Genomic DNA, 19,190 nt, shown 5'->3' on the forward strand with positions numbered 1-19,190 from the left:
TGAAACAGAGAAAAGCATAGAAAATAACATTAGTCGTTGAATTCGGAGGAAGTTGATTTTCAGGCCGGAAGTAGAATGCAAAAAAAAACTCGATGCATTTTTTAACAACATAATTAGCAATAACTTACCCAACTGTCCACAGGAAAGTACCATGACGCGGCGCACACACGGTCTCCCTACGCGGACGTATGATGCATAAATTCTCTAAATGGTGTTTGGTGCTCATACATGCAGAAATAACAACCTAGTGCACTACTCTCACATCCGCCATTACTCCAGTGTAAAGTGCGCACAAACTTGTCTGCGCATCTATCAACCTCGCCGGTCACATGTTGAAGTTCGCCGCCTATGGATAGTCGGCTCAGACAAAATTCGCATTTGATAACGGAGGCGAACAGATAAAACTCAGCATTCGAATGACACAGTGTCAGCATCTAATCAATAAATGCAATGATGTGCTCGTCTGTTTGTCGTACACTGCCCTGTAGCTCTTAAGTCGGCGACTGGCTACCAAATTAACGCCGGTCGGTCTGCAGTTCCAATGTCTCCCGCGGGCTTGAAAATCGGGGAATTACCGATTTTTAACCACCACAAAGTTAAACATTGTTATAGGTTAATAAATGCAAGTCTGTGCTTGTTCGTTTTGTTTGGCATTTTGATAAATATGTATAAATAAGTATCTTTGAAGTCAGATATTTCCACTGCGTAGTGTATTGATTCGCTAGCGTTATTGGACGTCTGCGTCATTTCAATTATGTTCAGCATTGTGCAACAATGTACATGACACAACAGGTTATGAAATTAATATACACCGGTATACAACCATGAAATATTAATTGACGACGAAGCACAGCCTTTCATCGTGAATTTGTATGGAAGGCACGCTGTGGGAACAAGTTAAGCGCCCTGTGAATTCAAATACATTACGATTTTTTATCATACAGCAGTGTTTTTGACATGTTCGATTTTTTCACCAAGCTAAAGGTTAAATGAGAACATTTCCCGACGTCTCGACGGAAGCATTGTGTTAAGTTTCACAGACACAGATAATCTTAGTCACACAGACAGTTGTCATAAGCTAACTCCATGACGTCTTCCTGGATACCTACATATCGGTACACAGCTGACACAGGCTAATATTTCAACTGGAGCTTACGCTTTGCATCGCTAAATCCGAAACGTGTCTGATTATCATTTTAATCAACCCTGATAAATAAATACATTTCGATTTTCAAGTAAACAGCGAATTTGACCTCAAAAAGACAATTTATGTTTTTGTCCACTGATCGCGTAAGGTATATACACTACACTGTACGAGACCTGTATGGGTTACGGGTTTAGTGAGGGAAAGCCTCACGTCAGTCAAGAGAGGAATCGATGGTGGAGAACATGGCGATATTGCATGGCGAAATAATGACGCTATTGCATGTAGACGCCTGTATAAAGTCGCAGTGTTCCGAGACCGATCAAAATGTCACTTGACTTGTCTTCAGCTTTGCACATCGATTAAGCAGGATCAGTAGTTTCGTTGTAATGGATGTAACAGCACATACAGACATTTGCTGATAAAAGTTTAATGTAGGTGCAATGGTTCTCTCGAGGTTAAGAACGCTCTACACTGTACAGAAAACGCTCCGAATACTCTGAAATGACATATCCAATGGGAAGCCAGGATGCAAAGGCGGTAGGACAGTCAGCTACAGCGTATATTCGTATCTGGAAAAGTGCATGCATTCTGTAAATGCATATTCAGAGGTTTTACAGTTAGATGCAAAGGCTATATACGCTTTTAATATACTCATTTAATCCACCAGTTAAATACAGTAAACTACGGTTATCACGAACACGCTTATAACGAACTGACGGATATAACGAACTTACTTTTTTGGTCCCGACTATTTGCTTTAGTTATGCTGTATATATGCTTATAACGAACTACGGTTATATTGTATTGATATTTACAAATAATTTTATATCGGTAATATTTGTATATATTTCTTGAAATGATTTTAAGATTAATAAGAGCATATGTGTGCATAAACTGTTTACAATGACTACATATATAGATTGTGTCTTGTTGGGTTAATAGACAAAACATATATAACAATATATTATGTTTGTTTCTTTGTTTGTTGTTTAACGCCGCACTCAGCAATATTCAAGCTATATGACGGCAATCTGTAAATAATCGAGTCTGGACCATACAACCCAGTGATTGACATCATGAGCATCGATCCACGCAATTGGGATACGATGACATGTATCAACCAAGTCAGCGAGTCTGATCACCCGATCCCGTTAGTCGCCTAATTGGTATATATGGATACGGACAGGGATATCGATATACTCAACATAGTGATATCAATATACTCAACATGGGGATATCAATATACTCAACATGGGGATATCGATATACTCAACATGGGGATATCAATGTACTCAACATTGGGAGGGAAAACGAGTTATGGAAGCTTCCTCGGCCAATAATTTCAAATTCATAAGTACACAGGGAATAATCGTGCAATAGGAAGGACATGTGGAGCACAGTAGGTGTCTAGATAATAATGGGAGTCGAACCCGAATTGTGAGCGAGACCACCGATCATACCACATTTGAGCTACATGTACCCACACTTTACTCGTGTACAGACAAACCTTGCACACATACATTTGGTAATGGTTGAGCGTATTGTGAATGGTTATGGGTGAGTGAGTGAGTATGGTTTTACGCATCGTTTAGCAATATTCCAGCATTACCAAGGCGGGGGACACCAGTGAAGGGCTTCACACATTGTACCCATGTGGGTATTCGAACCTGGATCTTCGGCGTGACGAATGGTTATGAGGTGAGATGAAATGGGGTTTAACGTCGCGTCCAAGATTATTGCACTTATATTGCGACATGCATGTACGTGTGTGTGTTCGTGTGGCTGCTTGTACTAGTCCGGACTGAAGCCGATTTAAAGTGCTAGCTCACTGAGATACCATGCCGCAGTTTAACATGAATACCCCACTCAGGCACAGTATACCGACTCCGAGCCGGCCAGTCCCTGTTTTCGTCCCTTAATGCCGAGCGCCAGGCAGGGTAACAACAAGTACCATCTTTTAACGTCTTTTGGTATGACGCGGCCGGGGATCGAACCCCGGACCTTCCGCTCTCCAGGCGGACGCTCTACCACTAGACCACGGAGGCAGTCCGAATGGTCATGAAGGGGAATGGTAACACGAGTGAGTGATTTGGGTTTAGCGCCGCTTAGGGCATTATTTCAGTTTTATCACGGCGTGTCATCTTGATGTGGGAGGAAATCTCGAAGAGGCACAGGTCTCAGAAGTTACCACTTTGGTGAAACCCAAGAGTACAAGTATGTAGCTGACAACACTAGAAACAATCGGGCGAACCTGGATTCTAACACACGATAAAATATTTTGGGCACGCTAAATGGACGTAAGTTTGCAGACACGGCCTTATTTTGTAGTTTCGTTTGGTAGGTATTGTTTAATGTTAGTTTGCCACTTATATACACCTGGGAATCGAACAGGAATCGTGACCGAGACCGGCGAACGCACCACCACTGAGCTATCTATACCCGCATGCAGAAAGGGGAACCTTGTGGGAAGTTAAGAGCACCTCCCTTAACCTTCGAGTATCGAGTTTAGAAATATCTACATAAGACACTGGCCTCAATTTGATGGTTTAAGATACCATCGTTACCTGATTAAAGGTGGTAAAACGATTTGTTTGTTTGTTTGTTTGTTGTTTAACGCCGCACTCAACAATATTCCAGCTATATGACGGCGGTCTGTAAATAATAGGGTCAAAACCAGACAATCCAGTGATTAATATCATGAACATCGATCCACGTAATTGGGCTACGATTAGATGCATCAACCAAGTCACCGAGCCTGACCACCCGATCCCGTTAGTGGCCTCTTACGATAAATATAGTCGCCCTTTACGACAAGTATGGGTTGCTGAAGACCTATTCTACCACGGATCTTCACGGGTCGTGTATAAGAACAATGTATAATCCCCCAAAGCGTCGTAGGCCTGTTAACACTAGTTAAAGCCAATTTGACTGTGAAGTCAGACACACTAAATCATACACATTTTGCAAACTGTGGAAATGTTTTGGGGAAATCAGTTAACGATTTCCTTTCACACGTTGCGGTTTGCTATCGCGGTTTTAATCAGAGTACGTCATTAAATGCCATGAATTGCACCGTTCACCGCTGTAGCAGGATTCGTTTCTTTCATCGGTCAATCCTTGCGGGTTCTACGAGAGGGGATACCGAGTTAGAATAGGTCCCCACCAACCTATGCTGGTTATAAGAGGTGTCTAAATGGATCGGGTGGTCAGGATAGATGAATTGATTGATTGCTTGTCGTCATACTCCAAAGGCGTGGACTGTTGCTCACAATATCAATCTCTGTATTGTCAGTCTCGATTATTTACAGACTGCCGCCATACATGGGGAATATTGCCGAGTGCGGCGTTAAATAGCAAATAAACAAATATAATTATAAGGGCGATGTTCAAATCTCTCACGTGCCTTTTAAAAGAAGCATCGTCATTATTTCTTTGTAAGCAAAATCTGTTGAATCTTTCTTTTATAGTTTGTATTGCAAAGTCGTGCGCAACTCGTGGATTCCAAAAAAGGAATAGCTAGCTACGCTCCCGGTACGTAATGTTGCAGAGTGCAACAGAGATTGGCGACGGCGTTTATCGTTGCTCATGATTTCAACCACTGGTTTATTTGCTCCAGATTCGATCATTAACAGGTCGCAATGCTGGCCTACTTGTGATTAAGGCGTAAAACAATATTCACATGCTATGAAAATGCTCCAACCACTTCTATTGTGGACTTCTACTGGGTCCCAGCAATCACTGATACAGTTTACGAAAATATACCCACGCACCTTGCTTAGTTCATTTCGATATCCTTCTTCCGCATAAGCAGAAAACATTTCATGAAAGCATACAGCTTATAAGATATTCTCCAAAGAAATCGTTGACCGAGATTTTACTTAAAAGCAAACCCACAACAGGAAGACTGTTCAAGTTAAACGCCCAGCCGCCGAGTCAGTGTTTGGCACGATTTGTGTCCCGAACGGTTAACCGTAGTTCGTGCTGTCTGTTGCTTTTGACGACTCAACTGCGGCGTGGAAGGGGCCTAGAGTAACACGGACCGAATTTACCGGCAAACTGTGCATACGCCTCAAGTCAGCATGTCGCATTATTCCGGCAACCGCAACCAGACATTTCATGCTTCAGTTGCGGATGTCGTCACGGCTCAGAAAGCACGCGCGCGTCGGCCAACTGTTACGTCAAAATGTTCCTTACGCCTTCTTTTTCATATTGTTCCTCTCCACGCGATCAATTGTAAATAGATATTCGTAAATAGAAGAGTTGTATGGGTTTTTTTGTATTTGAAATTTATCTAAGTTGCTATTGAATTCAACGTATGATTCAGCTTTTTAGCTGTGGCCGAATAAGTTATAAACTGCAGCAGGTTTGAGCAGAACCGTTGGAGGTATAGATAATAAAGTTAGAGATTAACATTGTGGAAAGGCTGATATATCTACGTTGTGTTCTTTTACTTTAGTCACGCATGTTTCCAAAAACGCCAATTACTAAGTTCATGTACCCGTAACAAGTTAATGAATAGGTTCACCGATGAAACTCAAGGTCTGATAACGTCCCATTTTTTAATTCTTCAGACTCAATAGGTTTAGACTTAGGGTTATGTGTGTGCTGTTTTGTTACACAAATGCACGTGCGTGGGCACGTGCTTTAACTGCACGTGTGTCCGTGAGAATGTATGGACGTCTGCCTCAGTGTGTGTGGGCGGGTAATGTCTGAGTATGACTGACATTATTTCATGGCTGTCGTATTGTGGCCACGAATCTCTGACTACCAATCTACGTGTCTACATATATACTCGACACAAGTAAACGCATAGGCGGTCATGATAATTTCAAAAGTAAACTTTCGTGGATGGAAAATTGTCCATGTTGCATAGCTACATGAAAATAAAGTCCACATACTCATTTATACTGATAACGTGACACAACACCCTACTTTGAGAACGACATCGGCCACATGGCACAATTAGAGATCGACCAAGATCATGGACACTCCGTATCACTCCCGAGCCCCTGGATTGCTACATCCGGGTCGTCCCGGGTAGATTAGGTCTTCAGCAACCCATGCTTGCCATAAAAGGTGACTATGCTTGTCGTAAAAGGCGACTAACGGGATCGAGTGGTCAGGCTCGCTGACTTGGTTGATGCATGTAATCGATCCCAATTGCGTGGATCGATGCTCATGATATCAATTACTGGATTGTCTGGTCCAGACTCGATTATTTACAGACCGCCGTCATATAGCTGGAATATAGCTGAGTGCGGCGTTTAACATCAAACAAACAAACAAATATATGTGTACTGATTTGTGTAAACTAAAATTCGTTCGAACCTGTTTTATAATGTGATTATTACAATATATCTTATGTAGGTCAGTCAAAATTAATTCAGAAGAAGATATTATTTACAGACCGCCGTCATATAGCTGGAATATTGCTGAGTGCGGCGTAAAACAACCAACCAACCAACCAACCAACCAACCGTCACCTTCGAAACAGCGCACTCAATGCAACGGACGCTGCAACACACATTTCTGGTTTACGTCCTATTACCACACAGGCTGCCCGTAACCGTTTACGACCTGCCGTAAAAAGGCCTAACTTTGGTGTTATTATTCCTCCATCGACTGCAGCAGCTGTAGTTGTGTTCATTACATCATCAGTGGCTTCCACAACGTTGACGTAGCGTTTGGCTTAGTCGGACTTTCCTACCCGCGACGATACGGGGTAGAATTGGTCTTCAGCAACCCGTGCTTGTCTTAAGGGGTTGTCGTAAGAGGCGACTATGTTTGTCGTAAGAGGTGACTAACGGGATCGGGTGGTCAGGCTCACCGTCTTGGTTGATGCATGTCATTGTGTCTAAGTTGCGCATATCGATGCTCATGATTTCAATCACACGATTGTCTGGTCCAGACACGATTATTTACAGACATGGAATATTGTTGTGTGCGGCGTTAAACAACAAACACTTGATACCAAGGTGTAAATGTTTCTCAGTCTCAAAATACAAGTTCCCCGAGGGGTAGTCATACTTACAACCAATCTGCGTGCATACCCATCTTACAGCCAATATCCGTTTAATCATATATTACAACCATTCCGGGGTAGAATAGGTCTTCAGCTACCCATGCTTGCCGTAAAAGGCGACCATGCTTGTCGTAAGAGGCGACTAATGGGATCGGGTGGTCAGGCTCGCTGACTTGGTTGATGCATATCATCGATCCCAATTGCGCGGATCGATGCTCATGATATTAATCACTGGATTGTCTGGTCTAGACTCGATTATTTACAGACCGCCGTCATATAGCTGAAATATTGCTGAGTGCGGCGTAAAACAACAAATCAACCAACCAACCATATATTACAACCAATCTACATGGACACATCGTAAAACCAATCAGTTGACTCACTCACTCACTATCTGATTGTATCCACATCTACCAAATAACATGAAAATACGCACTGCAGTTATAGACAGAATCCAAAAGCAAATGAATAAAACGATTGGTGTTAAGGTATACCAATGATTCCGACACTCGAAACAAATACCGAGAACGAGCGTCTACACTGTGAGTGTACACAAGACTTAAGTGGTTTAATTCCAGTATACTAACGGAACATCCAGTAGGATACATTGCCCGGTATGCACTCAATGACGGGCAATCACCGCCGAGGCACATATCAGTCAGTGCTTCATCCAGACTACAAGTACTGATTGTGACAAACGCGGCTGACCCAACACAGCCGAGTCTAGTTCACTTCGGACTAACCATACATATATTTAGTATAGTTTGGGTGACCGACAGCATGTGTGTGTCCTCAGTGTGGGTAACAGAGTACGTGTGTGGGGGTGACAGAGTACGTGTGTGTGTCCTCAGTGTGGGTGACAGAGTACGTGTGTGTGTCCTCAGTGTGGGTGACAGAGTACGTGTGTGTGTGTCCTCAGTGTGGGTGACAGAGTACGTGTATGTGTCCTCACTGTGGGTGACAGAGCACGTGTGTGTGTCCTCAGTGTGGGTGACAGAGTACGTTTGTGTGTCCTCAGTGTGGGTGACAGAGTACGTGTGTGTGTGTGTGTGTGTCCTCAGTGTGGGTGTCAGAGTACGTGTGTGCATTGTGTCCTCAGTGTGGTTGACAGAGTACGTTTGTGTGTCCTCAATGTGGGTGACAGAGTACGTTTGTGTGTCCTCAATGTGGGTGACAGAGCACGTGTGTGTGGTTGACAGAGTACGTTTGTGTGTCCTCAATGTGGGTGACAGAGTACGTGTGTGTGTGTCCTCAGTGTGGGTGACAGAGTACGTGTGCATTGTGTCCTCAGTTTGGGTGACAGAGTACGTGTGTGCATTGTGTCCTCAGTGTGGGTGTCAGAGTACGTGTGTGTGCGTCCTCAGTGTGGGTGACAGAGTACGTGTGAGTGTGCGTCCTCAGTGTGGGTGACAGAGTACGTGTGTGCATTGTGTCCTCAGTGTGGGTGACAGAGTACGTGTGCCTGTCCTCAGTGTGGGTGACAGAGTACGTGTGTGCATTGTGTCCTCAGTGTGGGTGACAGAGTATGTGTGTATGTCCTCAGTGTGGATGACAGAGTACGTGTGTGTGTCCTCATTGAGGGTGACAGAGTACGTGTATGTATGTATGTATGTATGTATGTATGTATGTATGTATGTATGTATGCGTGTGTGTATGTATGTATGTGTGTGCGTGCGTGCGTGCGCGCATGTGTGTGTTTTTTTGTGGAAGCAGAACCAGATTTCTTCGACTCGAGTCCATGAAGTTATTAAGGCGCTGAATGAATGAAACCAGTGAAGTGCAGCTTAGATTTATACATAACTTTTTAAAGTAATTATTTTTGTCTCTCCGCTTTATTCGCGGGGAGTCCTGGTAAGACTAAAGAGAGCATGCAGCAACCAAGGCTTGTCGTAAGATGCGACTAAGTGGATCCACCCTATCTTCATTTTCGTCGGCGAAGATTAATCCTCGATTATCCTGTGTATTGCTTTATACAAAGCATGAATAATCGAGGACTAATCATCGCGGACGAAAAGGAGAACCAGGTGGTTACGATGGATAATCTGGCCCGTATTGTGTCATCTCACACCGATGCTTAAGGGAACGTTCGTTTCATTTCGCAGTGTGAGCTAGTGAGCTGGGTTTAACGCCGCTTTTAACAATATTCCAGTTATATCGCGGCGTGTCAGCTGAATGTGGGAGGAAAGCCCGAAGTGATGCAGGTCTCAGACGTTTACCACGTTGGTGAAACCCACGAGCACGGGTATGGTGCTGACAAACCTACAAACATAATTGGGGCGAACCGGGGTTCGAACCCACAATCAGGTTTCTGGCGTGCCAAAGGGACGCAACTCTGCGCAGCGAATCGCGGCGCCTTAGACGACTGGGCCACCCGTGCCCCCTCATTTCGCAGTGCCAGCAACAGGCAGGTAGGAGTGATTGTCCTCGTAGCGGCCCGGAAACATACATTTTTGTATCTCGGTTACCCTAATCTTTACTTATACGTGGTGTTTCAATGTCATGAAGCAGTACATCAGCACCAGACCACGGAGTAGTCTCTCTTTTAAGGCCGGGATCCGAACTTGACTAAAAGAGACCAATTTGAACTTACATACGCCCATGTCACCTTTCGAGGAGCTATTTTATTCCTCGATACAGCAGGTCGTTTTATGGCTATCAGTAACATGTACTAAATGAAATTGTGTAAACATTCTTCCAGGTGTAACGCAGCGACATGAAAACTTGTAAGAATTAACATTTACTTTGTGTAAGTTCATATGAGTATGGGAGGCACGTGTGGGTCTGTCGTCTGAGGCGCCGCGATTCGCTGTGCAGAGTTGCGTCCCTTGGGCACGCCAGAAACCTATGATTGTGGGTTCGAATCCCGGTTCGCCCAGATTATGTTTCTAGGTTTGTCAGCACCATACCCGTGCTCGTGGGTTTCACCGAAGTGGTAAAACGTCCAAGACCTGCATCACTTCGGGCTTTCCTCCCACATTAAGCTGACACGCCGTGATATAACTGGAATGTTAAAAGTATGAGTGAATGAGTTAGTAAATATGGTTATACGCCGCTTTTAGCAATATTCCAGCAATATCACGGCTGGGGACACCAGAAATGGGCTTCACACATTGTACCCTTGTGGGGGAATCGAAACCGTTCCTTCGGCGTGACGGACCCGTAAAGATTCCGGGGTAGAATAGGTCTTCAGCCACCCATGCTTGCCGTAAAAGGTGACTATGCTTGTCGTAAAAGGCGACTAACGGGATCGGGTGGTCAGGCTCGCTGACTTGGTTGATGCATGTCATCGAGGACTACAGATGCGAAGGAAATATGTCCTCACCATACAGGGAACTCTAATTATTATTGTCAGGACGCGATCGTGTGTGCATCTTACTGTATTCAGTGGAGTTGGACACACCGTTAGTAGTAGTCTGTCCTGCAGACCCTGAAACAAATATATCCAACAGAGCCCATAACATTTGGCAAGTCTTGATAACAGTGGAATCTGAAATGAAGAAAGCCTCTTGGCTCCTTTTTATAACATTTTAATACAATAATTTAACAACTGTTCTTTTTTCTGTAAAGTATGTTTATTTCAGAGACTAGATATTAGTTTCAGTTTCAGTTTCAGTTTCAGGCGAGGTCTCAGATATTTATTTAGTGTGGTTTTTTTATGACAGCCTGTACGTGCCTGAGTTAGTGATTAAGTATTTTACGTTTCGGTTCGCTGTTGAACTTTGATCAATGCGAGTCCGCCGACTCCCCAAATAATGTTAAGAAAATTAAAAGCTACTACAAATACAAAAGTATTTATTCATTCATTCATTCATTCATTCACTCATTCATTTAATGTTAAGAAAATTAAAAGCTACTACAAATACAAAAGTATTTATTTATTCATTCATTTATTTATTTAATGTTAAAAAAAATTAAAAACTACTACAAATACAAAAGTATTTATTCATTCATTCATTCATTCATTCATTCATTTAATGTTAAGAAAATTAAAAGCTACTACAAATACAAAAGTATTCATTCATTCATTCATTTATTCATGTCACGAATACTAGATCTGAAAATTGATAAGTGTACTAATTAAGCATTGTGTTAGTCTGCTGTCGACGTGCACCTTGAGCTATTTCTGCCGAACCCTAATGTTAATAGTTTTATGAAATGGTTGACATGCACCGTCAATTACGTTCATTTTGAACAGCTGGCATATGCTGTTTCATTGGAAAACTAGACATCAAAGGGATTGACGATATTGTCAGAACGTTCCGGCATGTATGCGATGACGGTGTGCGCACTTCTGTTTTTTACAAAACTTGATTTAAGAATCCACAGACTCCAAAAAATTGAAGTGTGAAACAAAAATGAAAAGCAGTGTTTCTGTTATTCAGCAGAGCAGAAATACGTTTCATGACCATAAAAGAAAACAACATCAGTCAACGTCTCTATCAATATAAAAAGTTATTTAAAATACTATAATTAAAATCTGTCGAAACTGTATCTGTGTGTGTGTGTGCGTGCGTGCGGTGTGTGTGTGTGTGCGTGTGTGCGCGCGCGCGTGCGGTGTGCGTGCGTGCGATGTGTGTGTGCTTGCGTGCGTGCGTGTGTGTGTGTATGGGTATTTTTTATTATACCTGAATACTTGAAACAAATAATTGACATGTGGAGTTTTGATTAAAAAAGAAGATTAATTCCAACTCTTGATACTTAACTACTCAATTCAATTTCATTTAGTTGACTTTATTTGCAACACATTATTTGTGACCTGGTTGTAACAGCCTAACTGTGACCTGGTTGTAACAGCTGAACTGTGACCTGGTTATAACAGCCTAACTGTGACCTGGTTGTAACAGCCGAACTGTTACCTGGTTATAACAGCCTAACTGTGACCTGGTTGTAACAGCCTAATTGTGACCTGGTTGTAACAGCCTAACTGTGACCTGGTTGTAACAGCTGAACTGTGACCTGGTTGTAACAGCCTAACTGTGACCTGGTTGTAACAGCCGAACTGTGACTGGTTCTAACAGCCTAACTGTGACCTGGTTCCAACAGCCGAACTGTGACGTGGTTCTAACAGCCTAACTGTGACCTGGTTCCAACAGCCGAACTGTGACATGGTTGTAACAGCCTAACTGTGACCTGGTTGTAACAGCCTAACTGTGACGTGGTTCTAATAGCCGAACTGTGACCTGGTTCTAATAGCCGAACTGTGACCTGGTTCTAATAGCCGAACTGTGACGTGGTTCTAACAGCCTAACTGTGACCTGGTTCCAACAGCCGAACTGTGACATGGTTGTAACAGCCTAACTGTGACCTGGTTGTAATAGCCTAACCATGACCTGGTAGTAACAGCCTAACTGTGACGTGGTTCTAATAGCCTCACTATGACCTGGTAGTAACAGCCTAACTGTGACCTGGTTCTAACAGCCTAATTATGAACTGGTTGTAACAGCCTAACTGTGACGTGGTTCTCATAGCCGAACTGTGACCTGGTTGTAACAGCCTAACTGTGACCTGGCTGATGCTGTGTACCACATAAGAAGTTTTGATACACACATTAACTGACACTGGCTCTCAAGACCCGAGATTATATACCAACAATCGTCAATACACCAGGGTCTACACCCAATGAAGAACGCAGAACAGACGACAGCACTGAGGATGGTATCCTGTTTGGGGATTGCATAATACAGCCTTCAGTATTATACTCGAAGACAACTCTATGTCATTGGAAGATATGTGGCATATTTCCCAAACCTTGTGTTTCTCCTTACAGGATTATCCCTGAGTGGTGGTGTATTTATCTCTGCGGAGATTCCATCCCTTCCCTTCACTACGATGCTATTGTTTATCGAGAGGTGTCCGAAGGTAGGGTGGCAACCACCAAACTCTTGTACCTTAACTGCACGACCGATAAGACTACTGTCAAGGGTTATCCGCCCTTGAATCTCAACATCCGCCGAGATCGTCGTTATCTCGACAAGCATCCTGTGATTTCTTAATTTATCCTAGCACGTTGACAAAAGATATTATTTCGTTTTATTTAAAACAAAAGAGTCTAGACGATTAGATTATTACTAAAGGAAAATAGAACGGTTGTCGACCTATCGTGTAAAAACAGTTATTCTGTTTATATAACACTGTATGGAGATCATTGTGATTAACATGAAAACATCTGCACCCGCTAGGTTTAAGAGAGCGAGAACATAGGGGGCCGGTGACGCTTTTACAGTCTGTTGCCCATGGCTACTAAGATTAGATGGTTTCGTGTTCGAATCCAAGATTGTGATTCAAGGTTTGTCAGCACCATTGTGAAGGCACATTACCGACTATATATATACCGAGAAAAGAGGCGTAAATCGTTCAATGTCAGATTTTACAATGGAAATGGTATCATTTTTTATTTTATCTGTGTCCGATGTAATTCTCGTATACTTGATACATCATGATACCATTTCGAATCAACACGCACATCTGTGTCTGTGCGGCGGTCTGTAAACAATTGAATCTGGACCAGACAATCAAGTGATTGACATCATGAGCATCGATCCACGAAATTGGAATCGATGACATGCATCAACCAAGTCAGCGAGCCTGACGACCCGATTCCGTTAGTCGCCTCTTACCACAAACATAGTCGCCTTTTACGGCAGGCATATGTTGCTGAAGAGCTATTCTACCCCGGATCTTCACGGATCCGCAAATCTGAACTACAACAATAATTATATATCCATTGATAAGTTCGTCGTTATTGACGTGTATTACCAATCGTTTCAGAACGGGTCTGTGTCCACATACATTTCTTTGCGCTACGTTTGCAAAATGGTGTGTAGATATTGTTTCATTATTGAACTACTTGCATCAATCTATTTTTAAGCAATAACCCTGTTGCGTTTTTCGCCGCTATTAACAGCATTTCAGTTATATCACGGCATTTCAGCTCTATGTGAGAGAAAAGCAGGAAACGATGCAGGTTTATACCACGACAAAACGAGAAACATTATCATCGCATTTCTGGGAATCTTATACTCATGATAATAAAATGGAGAGATTTTAAATCCAGAACATGTTCTTGAAGTGATTAACTAAGATACGTCACTTGCGAAAGAAAAAAGATGTCTTTTGTTTTACGGATATCAGCCAAGAGACCCGCGAAAATTACTTTCAAATATCAAACTCCTTAAAATTTTAAATGAGCGTTATTAAAAAAATCTATTCAAGAATGTCTACGTCCGTGTGAGTGTCGTCCTGACAAAGTATCTGAAGAACAAGATGTTAATTTATTATATCAAAAAGACATATGTTCTGATAATCAGGTCCACTAATGCACCATCGTGTATGTGAAGTTAGCGCGTTATGATAACAGCATCAGCGCGGGACGCAGGACCAGTATATGTTGTTAACACAAGCCCATAAATTCAATAATCATTTCTGAGAAGACTAATCTATCGTATGCACAGCATCAGAGAATGCACCTGTTGATAACCTCACAGCAGGACTGCATAATGCCAACAGTCGCTCGACTTCCACGTGCACGAGCAACGCGCATGCAGGATAACACAGATTACGGGTGACACGAGAGATTTGATAACGTGTCATGGCTACCGGAAGTAGTTTGAACCAGTTTTGTATTGTCCAAGCTTCCACATACAGATATTTATGTCACGAAGCGGGGTGAGGGGTGCGCACCCACGCCCCTATTAAGCATTTTAAACAATACTGGAGTTGCCATTTAGGCGCCCTGTTCCAGCAAGCGCTGTTAGGAAAACAAGATAACGTTTCACGCTACGCGCTCGGTTCCAAATCCAATTTAGCACAGGTAACCTAGGTTTACATTTAAAACAGAGTAGATATGTGTACCTCAAAATTGACATCTGTACCCACTCACACACACGAGTCCCAAAGAGGGACAGGTCAGACGAAATTGCGAAAGCAGAAGGCGAACTCTTAAATACTTAAAGTTACAACAACAGCACAATATGCACAATCTGTAAGAATGGCTAACCCTTAGCGTGTAGAGAATGTTGTTTCCCAACGAGGAAGACAGGTCATTCTAAATGGCTTTTCATACAGACTTAATAATAAGCGTCCACTGGAGATGTTTGTTTGTTGTTTAACGCCGCGCAATATTCCAGCTATATGACGACGTTCTGTATCATCGAGTCTGGACCAGACAATCCAGTGACTGACATCATAATCAATTCAACGCAATTGGGCGACGATGACATGCATCAATCAAGTCAGAGAGCCTGACCACCCAATCCCGTTAGACGCCTCTTACGTCAAGCATAGTCGCCTTTTACGGCAAGCATGGGTTGCTGAAGACCTATTCAACCCCGGATCTGACCCCACACAACCATCCATCAGAACATCAGACCACAGCCAGATTCCTGAACACAGTCCATGAGCGTGTCGGAGGTTGATCTTCCCGACATGTGGAAGCACGCTAAATATGGTCAACACTACCATGCACAGATGACGGTGTGGATGACAAGATCTTGTGTTTTGCCGCAGTTGACACTCTTCTGTGCATGCTTCAGTTGGATGAACTTTACATGGATGGAACGTTCTATTCCTGTACCCACTCTGGGACATAGTGAACGTAATGCATGGCCTCATAGAAAGCAAATATGACGCTGTTGGCATTCTGCCTCCACCAGCATCGACGCTATGAAACCTACGTGGGGTTGTTTGAGAGCCTGACTAATGTGGTGACATGTGAGCAACCATCCAATCCAGGAGCTGTTCATTCAGACTTTGAATTTTCAGAGCCGTGGAAGATGCATTTCCTTGCCTCGCCATTCCCCCATCTATGACCCGAGCTTCCCACTGCTCTCTAGTATCAATATAGTGAGTGAGTGAGTGAGTGAGTATGGTTTTTAGCAATATTCCAGCAATATCACGGCGGGGGGCACCAGAAATGGGCTTCGCACATTGTACCCATGTCGGGAATCGAACCCGGGTCTTCGGCGTGACGAGCGAACGCTTTAACCACTGGGCTACCCGACCGCCCCGGGTATCACCATAACACACAAAGACGAAGAACCAACAATCAACTCGAGGGTAGGCATGGCCACCTCAACAAGACGGTCCTGATTGGTCTCCTCAACCTCTTTGGAACGAACTTGCCCAGTATCCGAACGGTGGCAGACCCCCTCCCCACTAGTGACAGGGCAGGGAAATAGACCAAAGGCTGAGAGACCACTTATATTTTCGTCACTGTATATAAGAAATATACTCAATTTTCTCTTTCTTCTTTATCTTATCCTACACGGGCTGTAGGATATGTATACTATGTCAATAATATTTTATTCAGAATGTAGGCCTCTCAGCCCATAATTCTCAGTAATATCCGCTTATGTGATAAATAATAATATCGCAATTGTCATTACAAATGTGGATTGACAAATACAACATACAGATAACCTCTCGGCAGTGTCGAGTGATTACAATACATAATGTTTAAATTTATACATACATTTACAAATTCAAGTGGATTAAAGTGATATACTGTATTTGAAACATCATTAAAATAAACATGAGACAAGTTCATCCTCAGTAAATACATTCAAGAACGTTCATCTATCTAATTCTTCCTTTGGAACGTCGCTATATAAGTGCAATAATCTTGGACGCGACGTTAAACCCCATTTCACCTCACCTCACCTTCCTTTGGATAAGACTGAAATATTAAAAGCACTTACCTTCCAAGCTTCCCTTTCTCTGTTAATTATGTTTAATATAGTATTGACACATCAGCAAATATTAGATATGTCTCACTGTAACTGTTACACACTGGCCAAACAAACAGAAAAGTGTTTTCAGCTTCCACAACGGAGATCTGATGTAGAATGACAGTAACGACAAAGAAGCTCTTCTCTTGGAATATCCCCCCCCCCCCCCCCCCCCTTCTCTATGTGTAACTTATGACTTGCACATCTAAATCTAAAACCCTTTTTTAATTGAGAGATGTATTAAGTTGAGTGATTATCACGAATATTAGATTTCAATTCCTGAAGGCGCGCATCTTGAGTCGTTGATGAAAAGCAGAGATAAACGTATTGACACAGCAATCCAAGCGTATACAAATCCTAAAGAAAATAATATTTTACATATATCACCAGCCCAGGTCTTACGACAAGCATTGTCAAGGGAGATAGACATTTGATAAGAACATTTAGGATATCTTGAATCTGGCATCAATAAAAACTTTGTCCAATACGTGGTGCACTTTTCCATATCAGTCACTCCTAGTGGTAAACGACTCAATTCTCCCAACACTGTCTCATTACAAGTTTTGTTTCCAACACTCAAAATCTGTCTACAAAAGTAAAAATGAATTCTCTCAACATTCTCTACGATTATAATGAACTCAAAGGGACTACTAATTTTAGTTCGTTATAACCGTAGTTCGTTATAGGTACATATACAGCATGACTACAGCAAGTAGTCGGGACCAATAAAAAGTAAGTTCGTTATATCCGTCAGTTCGTTATAAGCGTGTTCGTTATAACCGTAGATTACTGTATTTCAGCTCCATAGGTTAAATTAGGTACACCATCTTCTCAAATGGAAAGAGTTACATTTCAACATCTATTCTATACTTTGCGGATTAATATTTGAATGCAAAATGTTATCTGGCTTGTGATAAATGTGAACGAGTTCTACTCCATGATAATTTATTTGTAAAGTTAACTCCAAGGTACATATGTGTAACATACTTCCGTTATAATACCATTTCTCTGACATTTAAGAAAACAAAATCTTCTGAACACTACATTTTTTGTCTTCTTTATTTACCTTCATTCCATATTAACTATAAAAGTCAGACACTGGATCAGTTTGTTGCTGAAGCAGGTATACTGTGTCGGCTGCATTATTCATGGTAATTAAAGGTCTCCAACAAAAATACCTCTGTATTCTGAATGTTTCGTCATTTCAATATATTCGTGCAAAAAGGGGTCAATCAATGATGGACTTGTTGTTGCCTTGTTCCCGCCAAGCATTTGAAATAAACGCTAAATCTATTTTCTGTATTTACACAAGATTTCAACTTCGAGTACGTTGATTTAAGCACATAAAAATATTTCCCGGTACTTCGATTTTTTTTCATAACAAAATTTATCAGAACATGTTGCACTGAATCAAAGAAGTCGACAAATATTTCCTCTTGGCTTTGATAAGAATTTCTGAATGACTGTTGCAGTGTGAAAATGTTAGCTATCGATGAGTATCCTACTCTGTAGCCTGTCTGTTCCTCATAAAACTTACTGTTATTTCTGCCAGATGTGATTCTCTTATCCTTGTGAATATTTTCCCAATAACATTCAATAAACAGATACCTCTACAGATATTTGGTTGTGTATTGTCGCCACCTTTGTGCAACGGTTGAACAATGCCATCACACCATTTCTGTGGAAACCGCCCATCTTCCAAAACTTTATTGAATATAACTAAAAGATAATCATCTCAGTAAGTATTCCTTCAGGTCCAGGAGCTTTTTCTATTCTTAAATTCTTTAATCGCTGAAATTATCTCTTCCCCTGTGATACCACTGTTGAGCTCCTCACTATAAATATCACTTGTCTTTCTCCGATTCCTGTCTAACAAATTGTCAAAATTATCATCTATTGCGTGTTGATTGTTCTCAAATATTTCCTGAAGATGCTGAATCCATCTTTCTGGTGTTGTGTCTGACGAGATGGCGGATTTCCATACGAAATGCTTATTTTGCCCCACAAAACCTTCATGCTATAGTTACATTTATATACTAGTAATTCCCGAACGGTTGTATTCTCATAAACCGCCTTTTCTCTGCAACACACATTTTTTTCATTTCTTCCTTCCTTTAAGATACAGCTTTAAATCAGATTTAGAAGTGCCGTTGGTCTAGTATGTTTCTGAAGGTGTCAGTTTATTTTCCCTCCAATCACTGGTTCATAATTTTGTTTTGATAATACTGTAGACGGAAGTAATGATTGTTTTAATTAATGTTTATAAAAATAAATGCTCAGCAGCGAAGTTTGTACG

At 42.0% G+C, this 19,190-nt stretch overlaps 1 protein-coding gene across 3 annotated transcripts in view; it reads right to left on the reverse strand.

Annotated features, from left to right (window-relative positions):
• Positions 1 to 19,190, reverse strand: part of LOC139454455 (uncharacterized) — a 212,031-nt gene that overhangs the window by 118,090 nt on the left and 74,751 nt on the right. Inside the window, exon 1 of one of the 3 annotated variants that reach the window (XM_071236167.1) lies at positions 129 to 279. The exons of the other annotated variants lie outside the window; for them this stretch is intronic. The gene's annotated coding sequence lies outside the window, so the exon portion shown is untranslated. Of the gene's footprint in view, positions 1 to 128; positions 280 to 19,190 lie in introns of those variants that run through there. 3 annotated transcript variants of the gene reach the window in all.

The sequence above is a fragment of the Haliotis cracherodii genome, unplaced genomic scaffold (assembly GCF_022045235.1).
Source record: "Haliotis cracherodii isolate W230 unplaced genomic scaffold, xgHalCrac1.p SCAF_10, whole genome shotgun sequence".
Taxonomy (NCBI): Eukaryota; Metazoa; Mollusca; class Gastropoda; order Lepetellida; family Haliotidae; genus Haliotis; species Haliotis cracherodii.